At 44.1% G+C, this 13,149-nt stretch overlaps 1 protein-coding gene across 1 annotated transcript in view; it reads right to left on the bottom strand.

The window, feature by feature from the left end:
* The window catches only part of arhgef37 (Rho guanine nucleotide exchange factor (GEF) 37), a 163,991-nt gene that overhangs the window by 108,845 nt on the left and 41,997 nt on the right, over nt 1–13,149 (bottom strand). The window lies entirely within an intron of this gene.

Here is a 13,149-nt window from a genome sequence, read left to right as displayed (position 1 = left end):
CTGCCAAATTCCGGTAAGATCCCACCAATGCCTTTCATGAAGCTCCAGCTCCCTGTTTCCCCCATTCAGCTCACTGACAATCCAGCTCGTCAAATCTTCCGCTCGCCACAAACCAACATTCCTCTCAGCAGCTCAGTGAACCACGACCTGCTTATTGCCTCCCTCACTCACCACTTCCCCCTCCTGAGTCTGCACTATGAATCAGGAGTTGAGCGCCAAGAGGAGCTTTGTCTGACTGTGTTGGAGAGTTAAGTTGCAAACTGGAAAGGTGGGGAGAGTGAGGGGGGGAGGGGGGAGGGGAGGGGGAGGGTTAGCAACGACTTGGTTGGTTGGCAACAGGAATGGTCAGCAAAGGGGGTGGGGAGCCTTTGTGATACCGTAATTTTAAATGGTTGAAAACATATTCATAAAATTAAATTGAGGCATTTTCACTGCCTGGAGGATTTGGAACTGCTGTGCTTACTTTATGGTGCATCAAGAACATCTTGCGGATGGATAAAAGCATGCCGACGGCTACAACAGATGATTTCAGTGGTGCCAATTTTGGTCCTGGCCACTGCTGCTCTTGTCACTTGCAATGACGTCACAAGTAACATGCTCAACATTGAACATTTGTGTCTTTAGCAGCAAATGCAGCCGTTGTGAAATCCTTCTTGAAACTTGCAGAGTCTGAACCTGAGAGTACAAGTTAGATTAGCTAACTTCATACCAAATCACATCCAGAAATCAAAATAGAGAAAGGGGCAGAAAGATTGAACTGAAACAAAGGTGAGAAACAAAAATAAAGTAATCTGAAAGAATGAGACTCCTCACATATAAAAGTTAATTTTTCAGTGCCAGAGAAATTGGTTAGCAGCAAAGAAGGCTTATCACACCATTAATCATTCACTCGAATGGATATGCCCTCACTTGTCCTGTCATTTTTATTGCACTTCCATCAGGTAAGTTCTTTTTAATTATTTACAGGATGTGGGCATCGCTGGCTAGGCCAGCAATTATTGCCAATCCCTTGTTGTTCTTGAGGTGATGGGGAACTGCCTCCTTGAACAACTGCAGTCTCGGAGGTGTTGGTACACCCAAAGTGCTGTTAGGGAGGGATTTCCAGGATTTTAACCCAGCGACAGAGAAGAAATGACAATATATTTCCAAGTCAGGATGGTGAATGACTTTGAGGATAACTTCCAGGTGACGGTGGTCCCAGGTATCTGCTGCTCCTGCCCTTCTAGATAATAGTGGTTGTGGGTTTTAAAGATGCTGCCTAAGGAACCTTGGTGAGTCCCTGCAGTGTATCTTGTAGATGGTACACACAGCTGTCAATGTTCGTCGGTGGTGGAGGGATTGAATGTTTGTGGAAGGAATACCAATTTGTCCTGGATGGTGTTGAGCTTCTTAAATATTTTTGGAGCTGCACTCAACCAGACAATTGGAGAGGATTCCATCACATTTTTAATTTTATGGTGGACAGGCTTCGGAGAGTCAGGGGGTGAGTCGCTCACCGCAGGATCCCCAGCCTTTAACCTGCTGTTCTCACCACAGTGTTTACATATGGCTAGTCCAGTTCAGTTTCTAGTCAGCGGTAACCCCCAGGATGTTGATAGTGGGGGTTTCAGCAATGAAAATGCTATTAAATGTCAAGGGATGATGGTTAGATCCTCTCATGTTGGAGATGATCATTGCCTGGTAATTGTGTGAACATAAGAACAGAGGAACTAGGAGCAGAAGTAGGCCAATTGGCCCCTCGAGCCTGCTCCGCATTCAATGAGATCACGGCTGATTTTCTTTGTGGACTCAGCTCCACTTACCTGCCTGCTCACCATAACTCTTTATTCCTTTACTGTTCAAAAATCTACCTTTGCCTTAAAAACATTCAATGAGGTAGCCTCAAATGTTTCAATGGGCAGGGAATTCCATAGATTCACAACCTTTGGGTGAAGAAGTTCCTCCTCAACTGAGTCCTAAATCTGCTTCCCCTTATTTTGAGGCTATGCCTCCTAGTTCTGGTTTCACCCACCAGTGGAAACAACCTCTCGGCTTCTATCTTATCTATTCCCTTCATAATTTTATATGTTTCTATAAGATCCCCCCTCAGTGTTTGAAATTCCAATGAGTATAGTCCCAGTCTACTCAGTCTCTCCTCATGAACCAGCCCTCTCAACTCCGGAATCAACCTAGTGAATCTCCTCCGCACCCCTCCAGTGCCAGTAGATCCTTTCTCAAGTAAGGAGACAAAAACTGTACACAGTACTCCAGGTGTGGCCTCACCAGCATCTTATACAGCTGCAACATAACCTCCCTGTTTTTAAACTCCACCCCTCTAGCAATGAAGGACAAAATTCCATTTGCCTTCTTAATTACCTGCTGTACCTGCAAACCAACTTTTTGTGATTCATGTACAAGGACACCCAGGTCCCTCTGCACAGCAGCATGCTGCAATTTTTTACCATTTAAGTAATAGTCCATTAAGTAATAGTCCATAATAGTCCATTATTCCTATCAAACTGGATGACCTCACAATTGGCAACATTGTACACCATCTGCCAGACCCTTGCCCACTCACTTAAATGGTACAAATGTTACTTGCCACTTGTCAGCCCAAGCCTGGATATTGTCCAGGTCTTGCTGCATTTGGACATGGAATGTTTCAGTCTTTGAGGAATTATGAATGATGCTAAACGTCATGTAGTCATCCCAGAACAGCCCCCCTTCTGACCTTACAATGGAAGGAAAATTATTGATAAAGCCGCTGAAGGTGATTGGCCTAGGACATTACTCCAAGAACTTCTGCAGTGATGCTGAGATGATTGACCTCCAACCACCATGATCATCCCCCTTTGTACCGGGTATGGCTCCAACCAGTGGAGGGTCTTCCACCAATTCCCATTGACTCCAGTTTTGCTGGGGATTTTTGATGCCATACTCAGTCAAATACTGCCTTAATGCCAAGAGCAGTTGCTCTCACCTCACCTCTGGAGTTCTGTTTGTTTGTCCATGTTTGAATCAAGTCTGTCATGAGGTCAGAAGCTGAGTGGCCCTGGTGGAACCCAAACTGAGCGTCCTTGAGCAGGTTGTTCCTGAGTAAGTGCTACTTGACAGCACTGTTGATAACCTCTTCCATCACTTTACTGATGATTGAGAGTTGACTGATGAGGCAGTAATTGGCCAGGTTGGACTCTTGGGCAATTTTCCACATTGCTGGATAGATGTCAGTGTTTGTAGCTGTACTGGAACAGCTTGGCTATGGGCACAGCACGTTCCGGAGCACAAGTCCACAGTTTTATTGCCAGAATATTGTCCGGGCCCACAGCCTTTGCAACCAGACCTTCATGCCATACTGTGTATTTGAATGCCAATCCTTGGGGCAAGATATCAGCATAGCAAATCTTTTGGTGGAGTAGGGCATCTTGGACAGCAGCTTCCTAATTTTTGCAGTTAACTGCACATGTGCAGTCACTGGAAGTTGCTGTTCAATTTACACTTTAATAAGAATGAGTACAGATCAACTCACCAACACCTTTACTACAAAATCTGGGCCCATGTCTTAATTTGCCTACTACTTCCATTATTGAACTTTGGCATTCCTGTATTGCACAAGATACACCAGAAGTAATTATCATAAACATTCTTAGGAATGTATTCTGATCTACTGTGTGTAATATCTAAATAAAGCATGTCTTGATGTTGCGGTTTAGTGTTGTTTTCATAAAATTGGCTACCCACCCCTTTGTAGAATGGAACTGGTACAAATTTAGATCCGTTGTTGATATCTACTTGAGTTCAATGGCATCTGTTGCTCTCGTAAGTGAACACCTTTGCAAGTATTTAGTGACGTGTATGAAATTCATTGCATTTATGCACATAAATGCGGAGGGAGGAGAAGTCAAGGGCAGAGAAGGTAGAGGAAGTGGAGGTTTGAGGTGGCAGCAGCCCATAATATTAATCTGGATCTCAAAGAGCACCAATGCTCTTTCTGGCTTCACGTCAGGACAAGTTAAAAAAAAATTAAAATGTTGGTGGCAACCTTTAAAGACTGTTGATTTTGCAGTTATTTGCTTGAGAAAGCTAACAACAACATGCACAATCTGAGTGGCCCTCAGGCACCAGCTAGTTTCAGGAAGGCACCTGAAATAGACATTGGTGAGGCCACACCTGGATTATTGTGTCCAGTTTTGGTGTTCTTATCTGAGGAAGGATGTCCTTGCTATAGAGGGGGTGCAGCGAAGGTTTACCAGGCTGATTCCTGGGATGGCAGGGCTGTCATATGAGGAGAGACTAAGTCAGTTAGGATTATATTCACTGGAGTTTAGAAGAGTGAGAGGGGATCTCATAGAAACTTATAAAATTATTTTGCTTAATGCATGTTGCTGGCAGGTGTGGAGTGAGTGCATACAACACTACGTTCCATATTAAATACACCACATTCCATATTAAGCACACCACATTCCATATTCAACCCTTCAGCTTCCATTTTGCACTTCAGAAACAGGTGGTGCATGATTCAATTTCCCGTCCTTTGTGCTTACTGCTTTCACAAAATCACAAAGGAAGTTAAAATGAGTGGGACCATTTGTCTCACCATAATTCATTAATCAGAAATAAACCTGTGCTTTGAATTAATCTGGGGATCCAGTTTCCACTCCATTCCACTGCCCATTCCAAGTGTTAATCACTCCTTGCTTTATGAAGTTCTGATATGGGCCATAAATTGTCCTTGCATTAGTTTGAATTTTGCCCCTTTGGTCTTTATCTTGATTTACCTCGTTCCAGTTTACCTTGTCAGTACCATTTGATATCTTGCATACTTATATAAGTTCCCCTTCCAAAGCTATGGAGCCAAAGTTTACCTCACATTTTTATGATTTATTCTTTTTCACCAGGTCACCCTCACGGTTCTTTTGTACATTAGTTCCACAACATATCACTTGATACACAAAGCTGAAGTCAGTTCTCCAGGTTCTGTATGACTGGTACCCTCGACAGTTGTAGCAAAATATTTTCTGGACTTATTTTTTACTGACACAACAATATAATTAAACATGTTCCTTTTTAAAAATTGCTGCTCAATAGTGATTTACCCCACGTTAGAATAATATCAACGGGAAAATCTATTTGGAATGTAGTAAAACTATCACCCCCAGATCTCTTTTGATTTTACCCTTAGCTATTTCTACACCATCCTTAATATACGCCTGACACCTATTCATACTCCAGTTTTCTGTCCCTTCCACTGTTCTGACCCTTTACAGATTTTATACAATTTCTTTTGTCGGTCTATGTGGACCAACTTTTACTGCAATTGTATAGGGCACTGGTGAGGCCACACCGGGAGTGTTGTGTGCAGTTTTGGTGTACTTATCTGAGGAAGGATGTCCTTGCTATAGAGGGAGTACAGCAAAGGTTGACTAGGACGATTCCTGGGATGGCACGTCTGTCATATGAGAAGAAACTAAGTCGGTTAGGATTATGTTCACTGGAGTTTAGAAGAGTGAGAGGGGATCTCATAGAAACTTATAAAATTCTAACAGGGTTAGACAGGGGAGATTCAGAAAGAATGTTTCCAATGGTGGGGGTGTCCAGAACTTGGGGTCATAGTTTGAGGATAAGGTGCAAACCTTTTAGAACTGAGGTGAGGAGAAATTTCTTCACCCAAGGGTGATGAATGTCTGGAATTCACTACCACAGAATGTAGTTGAGGCCAAAACGTTGTGTGATTTCAAGAAGAAATTAGATATGGCTCTTGGGTCTAAAGGGATCAAGAGAAATGGGCGGAAGGGGCATCAGGATATTGAATTTGATGATCAGCCATGACCAAAATGAATGGTGGAGCAGGCTCGAAGGGCTTCCAGTTTCTATGTTACTGCATCAGACACCACTTCAATACCCTACTTTCCCACTTTTTAATCTTGCCTATAACTTTGACCAATTTGCATTGGGTTTCCCAATCAACTTGTTCATTTACAGTAGGGAACCCAACACTAATCCCTGGGATATTTCGGTCAGCACTCACTTACCTCACATCCTGACATCAAGCCCTGCTGCTTCCTTTCCTTCAACCAATTTCTTAACCACATCCTCATTTTCCAATGAATCGGCAATTTTAGTTTCATTTTCAGTGATATCCTTTCATAATGAAGTTTATCAAATAACCTAAATTCACAGATCAGAATGTCTTTCATTGCTGCCATTTTTTATTGACTGCAATGGAAATAAATACCAGGCACAGTGCAGCTAAACAAAAGGGTAATGAAAGCAAACTTTATGGGGGATTCAGGGAACAACGAGCCATTTAATTACTGAGTCGTCTGGACAAACAAAGTTTAATTTTGCATGATCTTTGAAGACAGAGGTATGATTTATGCAATCAAGTGCATATGATTTCTATCAAATAAATTTCAGTTTAAATAGATCTCCAACTCATTTTTAATCGTCAATTTATGGACAATTTCCAAACTCTATTCATGAGGGCACAGAAGTTTATCTAAAATCTAATCTTGCTACCTGCAGGCAACAGCATCACAAGCACATTGTTAAATTAACACAGTAGAATGATTCCAAAAATGAAGAACTTGCATCCTCAGTAAATGTAAATGTATTAATACAAATATAAATCATTGGTTGGTTGACTAAATCAACACTATTGTTGTTTATCTGAAAAGCTGTGTGTCAGGATCTTGGTGGAGCAGATAAAATTTTAGGATGAAAAATTGCTGCTGCCTCCTGATTGAAATGATTGTAGTGTTGGGCTGAGTGAAGCCTGCAGATGGCTGAACGGTGTGTACGCTAAGAGCAAGTTCTTAAAGGAAGTCTGTGTGTCTAAAAGGGAAATAACTTCAAATACAGGAGTTTGTTGTTGATGAATGCTAAACAAGGAAAATGGAGCATAAGGTAAGAGAGAGGGTCCCATTAAGGATGCTGGAGACCTTAGTGGTGGAAATAGACAGGAGAAACGCCCAGGTCTATGGAGCCCAGGAGGAGGTTCCTGCATGAGACCATTGAGGTCCTCCTCTGATTCCATTAAAGGAGAACTTATCTGTGATCATACCCTCCCCCAGTGAGCTGTGAACCATCATTTCACCATGGTTTGGCTGCATCCCACTCATGCCTGGGGACTTGACATGTACTGCCAGTACCTGAGCTGGTGGCTGCAAATTTCATATCAAGTGATGGTAGCCTCTTCATTAGTGTTGTGTTGTTGTTCCTTCACCTCTGCCTGAGGCTATTTAGGCTGAGTAGTGTTTAAGTGGCTGAAATCAGAAAATCAGAAGTGAGTTGGGGTGAAGAAAGAGACAATGGTTGTTAATCAAGAGGTTAGTGGTCACACCATTTGAATCTTGCTCACCATTCCAGTCAACAGAATGAGAACGATCTGGGAGCTGAGAAATGGGCACAAGACAGGAAGAAAACCATCATCCTCAAAGCTCTCGGCAGTGTTGGATACCAAGAGCTCTGAACCCGGTGCAGGGAACTATCTCCTCTGAAGGGGTCAGGGGGCATGGATGTCCTCTGGTCCATTATGTTATTTGCCGCCTTGTCTTCCAGGAGAGAGGCAGAATGTCAGTGATTGTGTCGCGTATTGAGCAAGGAACAACAAATTTGTGTGCTGCTCACCTGTACCTCAAAGGATGCATACAGGTCACAAGTCATGATTCCTGCATCCATAGCAACGCAGAACAATTTCTAACCCTAACATTCTATCTTCTCCATCACGTTTTTAACACACTGATTTCAAGAGGGCCTCAAGAACTACCCACAGAAAGGATTGCAGCAGGTGATCAAGTTGGTAATTTCCCTGAAACTGGACCCGAGGACCCAGCAACAGTTCCACAAAGCCTAATTACCTCATGCACGTGCTCAAGGGCAGTGAAGGCATCTTCACATGACATCTCCCATCCACCACAACGCCAACCTCTCATAATGCTCAATATGCAACACAATCACTGACATTCTGCCTCTCTGCTGCAAGACCAAGCGGCAAATCACAGAATGGACCAGAGGACATCCGTGTCCCCTGACCCCTTCAGAGGAGATAATTCCCTGCATCAGGGGACAGAGCTCATGGTATCAACACTGCTGAGAGCTTTGAGGATGGTGGTTTTGTTCCTATCTTGTGCCCATTTCTAAACTCCCAGATTGCCCTCAGTCTGTTACCTGGAATGGTGAGCAAGATTCAAATGGTGTGACTATTGACCTCATGCTTAACAACCATTGTCTCTTTCTTCATCGCAACTCACTTCTGATTTCATCCACTTAAACACTACTCAGCCTGAATAGCCTCAGGCAGAGGAGAAGGGACAACAACACAGCACTAATAAAGAAACTACCATCACTTGATATGAAATTTGCAGCTACCAGCTCAGATACTGGCAGTCCATGTCAAGTCCCCAGGCATGAGTGGGATGCAGCCAAACCATTAGTGAAATGACGGTTTACAGCTCACTGGGGGAGGGTGTGATCAGAGATGAGTTCTCCTGCAATGGAATCAGAGGAGGACCTCAATGTCTCATGCAGGAGCCCACTGATGAGTATGCAGACTAGGTGCATTGGCTGGCCTACCAGGCAGCCTTCCATCATTGTCAAGGATTATGATGGATTCTGATTCCAGCTTGGCAGAGGGTATCACATAGAATTTACCCTCTTTGCAGCAACTGCTGATTCTCTCTGTGCGCTGATAACCTAGACACATTTCATTGCTGGTTCTGGTCTGATGCCCGTTTCAGCCTCTTGTGTGAAAAGGTCGTTAAATCCTCTGCCCTCCTTGTGAAGATGCAGCAACACTCTCTACCAACTCCATGCATCACCTCCTTCCCTCTAAAAGCTCTCCAGAGCACTTCTAGAGACTTTGCAATTGCCTGAGGATTCTTCACATAATTCCATGACTGCCTTTGCCTTTTACTTGAAGGCTGGATCATTTTTTCTGTTGTAAACTTTTGCCTTCCATGTCTAGGATCTTCAATTATCTCTCTAATTGCTCCATGGCTTTGGTGTTATCATCCAAACAATAGTGAATCCATTGATCATTCAGATTGTTTGTCCATCTTTTGTACCAGTACTTTTTAATGATTACTTGAGGGGTGGGGGAGGCATAGAAAATCCCATCTACCGTACTCGGGTTTCCAGAAAGCATTTGATAAGGTGCCATATAGAAGGTTATTACAAAAAATAAAAGCTCATGGTGTAGGGGGTAACATACTAGCCTGGAAAGAAGATCAACTGGCTGGCAGAAAACAGAGAATGTGCATAAATGTGTCTGTCTGACTGGCAGGGTGTGATGAGTGGAGTCTCATTGGAGCCTGTGCTGGGGACTCAACATTTATAATGTACATCAAAGATTTAGATGAGAGGAGTGAAGGCATGGTGGCTAAATTTATAGATGACACAAAGATAGTTAGGAAAGTCTGTTGTAAGGAAGAAATACAGATTTTGCAGACGGGTAATAGATAGATTGACCGAATGGGCAAACATCTGGAAAATGAAATATAATGTGGGAAAGTGTAAGTTAGTCACTTTGGAAGGAAGAATAAAGAAGCTGAACATTATTTAAATGGACAACAACTGCAGAATAGATTCTTGAGAGGAATTTAGGTCTTCCCCTGCATGAGTCAGAAAAAGTTAGCATGCAGGTACAGCACATAATCAAGAAGACTAATGGAATGCCATCGTTGTTTATGAGAGAAATTGAACATAAAAGTGAGGATGTTATATTTCAGTTATACAAAGCATTGGTAAGACCACATCTCGAACAGTGTGTGCAGTTTTGGCCTCCTTATTTAATGAAGGATGTAAATTTATTGGAGGTAGATCAAAGGAGGTTTACTACATTGATACGTAGAATGAATGGGTTGTCTTTTGAGGATAGGTTAGAAAGGCTGGGCTTGTTTCCACTAGAGTATAGAAGAGTGATTGAAGCTTGTAAGACCCTGAACGGTATTGACAAGGTGGATGTTAAAAGGATGTTTCCTCTTGTGGGTAGGTCCAGAACTCGGGACACTGTTTTAAAATTAGACGGTTGCCATCATAAGACAGAGATGAGGAAAAATCTCTTCTCTCAGAGGATTGAGTGCCTATGGAACTCTCTGCCTCAGAAGGCAGTGGGAGCAGGGTCACTGAATATCTTTCAGGCGGGGTAGATAGATTCTTGTTCGGCAAGGGAACCAAAAGTTATCAAGCATAGATGGGGAATGTGAAACTCAACAGAAGATCAGCCTTGATCTTCTTGACTAGCGGCAGGCTTGAGGGGTCAAATGTTGACTTCTTCTCTTATTTCGAACATTATGGACACTAACTACAGAAAAATCCTTCGTAAGACCTTAAGAAATAGGAGCAGTAGGCTGTTCGGCCCCTCGAGCCTGCTCTGCCATTCATGGCTGATCCAACATTTCTCATGTCCCCTTTCCTGCCCTTTCCCTTGTAACCCTTAATTTCCATACTGATCAAAATTCTATTTATCTCAGCCTTTAACATATATACAAGGACACAGCTCTTTGTGGCAAGGAGTTCCAAAGACTCACAACCCTCCGTGAGAAGAAACTCCTCCTCATCCCTGTCTTAAATTAGTGCCCCTCTGAGACTATGCCCTCTGGTCCTCGGCTCCCCCATGAGGGGTAAACATCCTCCCAGCATTTAACCTATCAAGCACCTTAATGTCAGATTGTTAACTTGAATAATCACTATATTATGTATGGCTTGATCCATTAATGGCTGAAAATTGGTCAGAATGTGTGTCCAGGTTGAAATGGGACGGAAAATAAATGCATGTCTCTGTCAGCTTGACTACTTTATATTTTAAAAATTCTTTGTTCTTCAAGATGGACAATTGAAGCGGTGGCACAGTTGTTAGCACCGCTGCCTCACAGCGCCAGGGAGCTGGGTTCAATTCCAGCCTTGGGTGACTGTGGAGTTTGCACATTCTCCCTGTGTCTGCGTTGGTTTTCTCCAGGTGCTCTGGTTCCCATCCACAGTCCAATCTTGTGCAGGTTAGGTGGATTGGCCACGGTAAATGTGTAGGGTGGGGAGACGGCCTGGGTAACATGCTCTTTCGGAGAGTTGGTGCAGCTACGATGGGCCGATAAAATGGCTCCAGCTCATCACATGCTGGCTTCTGGACGTTTCTGAGCAGTTTGAAAGCAAAGACTAACACCTCAAATGACCTGAAATATAACACTCATTGCATCTATAAATATTCCAGTCAAGCCAACATAATGGTTTCATATTTGAGATGTCTGCTCCAGCTAACTATGAACAAAGGCAGCTGTTTGCAACTCCTAATATCCAATCTTGTGCTAATAACCTAAGCATTACCTGTTCCAACACAATGGTTGTCAACCAAGGGCCTTGTTTAACAACCTGAAACTAGTGTCACATGGCTGAGACTTGAGCTGTCTGAATTTCAAGCTGTTGGAAGTTATAGGCAGTCACTGCTTGACCTTGTAAGAGAAACAGTAGCTCCAGGCAAGCAGACTGCATTGTCTATCATCTTACCATCAAGCAGGTGGCAGCAGAAAGAACTCTGGCCCTCATCAAAATTGCAAACTACTGGAACATTTGAACTTGTAACTTCAAGACCAACTCAACGTGTCTTAGCAGGTGGAAGTCTCATTTCTGGAAAGACAGATCATCCTGCAACAGTCAACCTCCCCTCTGAAGAAACATTCCATTGGGCTTTTGATTCTAAACTCTGGACACACAGAGCGGGCAATTCTCCTGGCCCACTGCGCTGTGCTACGGCCAGGAGACAAAAACGAAGGCCGTGTAGTGGGCTCCCCGCTGGGCACCACCGTGCATCTCCGGTCGCCAGAATTCCAGCATCATCAGCTCCGCACCGGAAATTGGTATGGAGCTGATTAAAATATTTAAATTCAAATCTAAATGTCATTAGTGGACCCAAGACTGAAGTCTCCAGGCCAGCTAGCCTCTCCCCCCACCGCTCCCTTCCCCCCCCAGGAATGTTTCACTTCAGCAGGGTTTGCAACAGCTTCCCGCTAATGGGCCATGGAGGCACCCCCCGGAGGTTGGGCGTTTGGGGAGGGTGCCCCCTGGGCTTTGCCAACTTGGCAGCGCTAGCCTTGCTCCCTGGCACTGCCCAAGGGACAATGCCAGGGAGTGGGGCTGGAGGGGGCAGGGCCTGTGGGGGGGGGAGATCAGTGGGGGTGGGGGGGTGGGAGTCCCGCTGCCACTCTGCAGTCGGGATCGGTGACAGAGGGAGGGAAGGAATGATCAGGGCTGGCCATCTGGGGTAGGGGGGGGGGGGGGGGGGGGTGGGGGGGAAGAGGGGGTCGGGACTGCCTGGGGGTAGTGGGAGATCGAGATGGGTAGGGGAGTTGGGACTGGCCCGGTGCCATCTGGGAGGTCAGCAAGTGGGGCATGGGGGGTTCAGAGGGCCAGAGATGCGGGGTCACAGGGCTGGCCAGCGATCGGGAGGCCAACTGTGCGGGGGCTACAGCGCATGTGCAGATCTCCGCTCTGACAGATCGGTGCGTGCACAGTGGTCCGCTCAGTGTTATGTTGCCGGCCTCTCCAGCGGGAACAGTCTCTGCCCACTGATTTACATCATGATTCACGCTCTGTGATGCACAGAGTGTAGCAGATACATTTTGAAAATCCTGCTAAAAAAGCCAGCAGGATTTACTTCAGTTTTTACACAAATTTGGCACTTTGAATTTTTTTGGGAGAATCCTGGCCATAAATTCCAAACTTCTATTTTATTGTGCTTGGGACCTGAACCTCCTTCCTTTCCCTTATCCTTTTTTATATTGTGTGAGTGCAAGAAGGGACAGTTGTTGTGAAATCTCTCCCTTTTTGTGTGTGTGGAAGAAACTAACTCATTTTGTTTTATCTTACCTAGAGTTTGATGTGCAATTATTCATAGAGGACTGGAACATTTTAAATTTAAGGTTCGGGGACAATATGCCACGACATATAAAGAGGAAAATCAAAATCAAAGCACCTTTGTGTTTCTCGATGGATAGCAAGAGAAGAAATCAGGACAGTTAAAATTACTTCCCCTCCTGTCCATAACAGATGCCACAAATTCATTGTCTTTACTATTTGGAAATTAAGCCTCTGAAAATTAAAGTTACCCGTTGTAATTGCATTGTTTCTATTACATGCATTCCAGATCTTTTTTATACATCCCACAACATCAATACTGTTAGT

Source organism: Mustelus asterias, chromosome 16 (assembly GCF_964213995.1).
Source record: "Mustelus asterias chromosome 16, sMusAst1.hap1.1, whole genome shotgun sequence".
Taxonomy (NCBI): Eukaryota; Metazoa; Chordata; class Chondrichthyes; order Carcharhiniformes; family Triakidae; genus Mustelus; species Mustelus asterias.
This window is presented reverse-complemented; position numbering and strand designations above follow the sequence as displayed.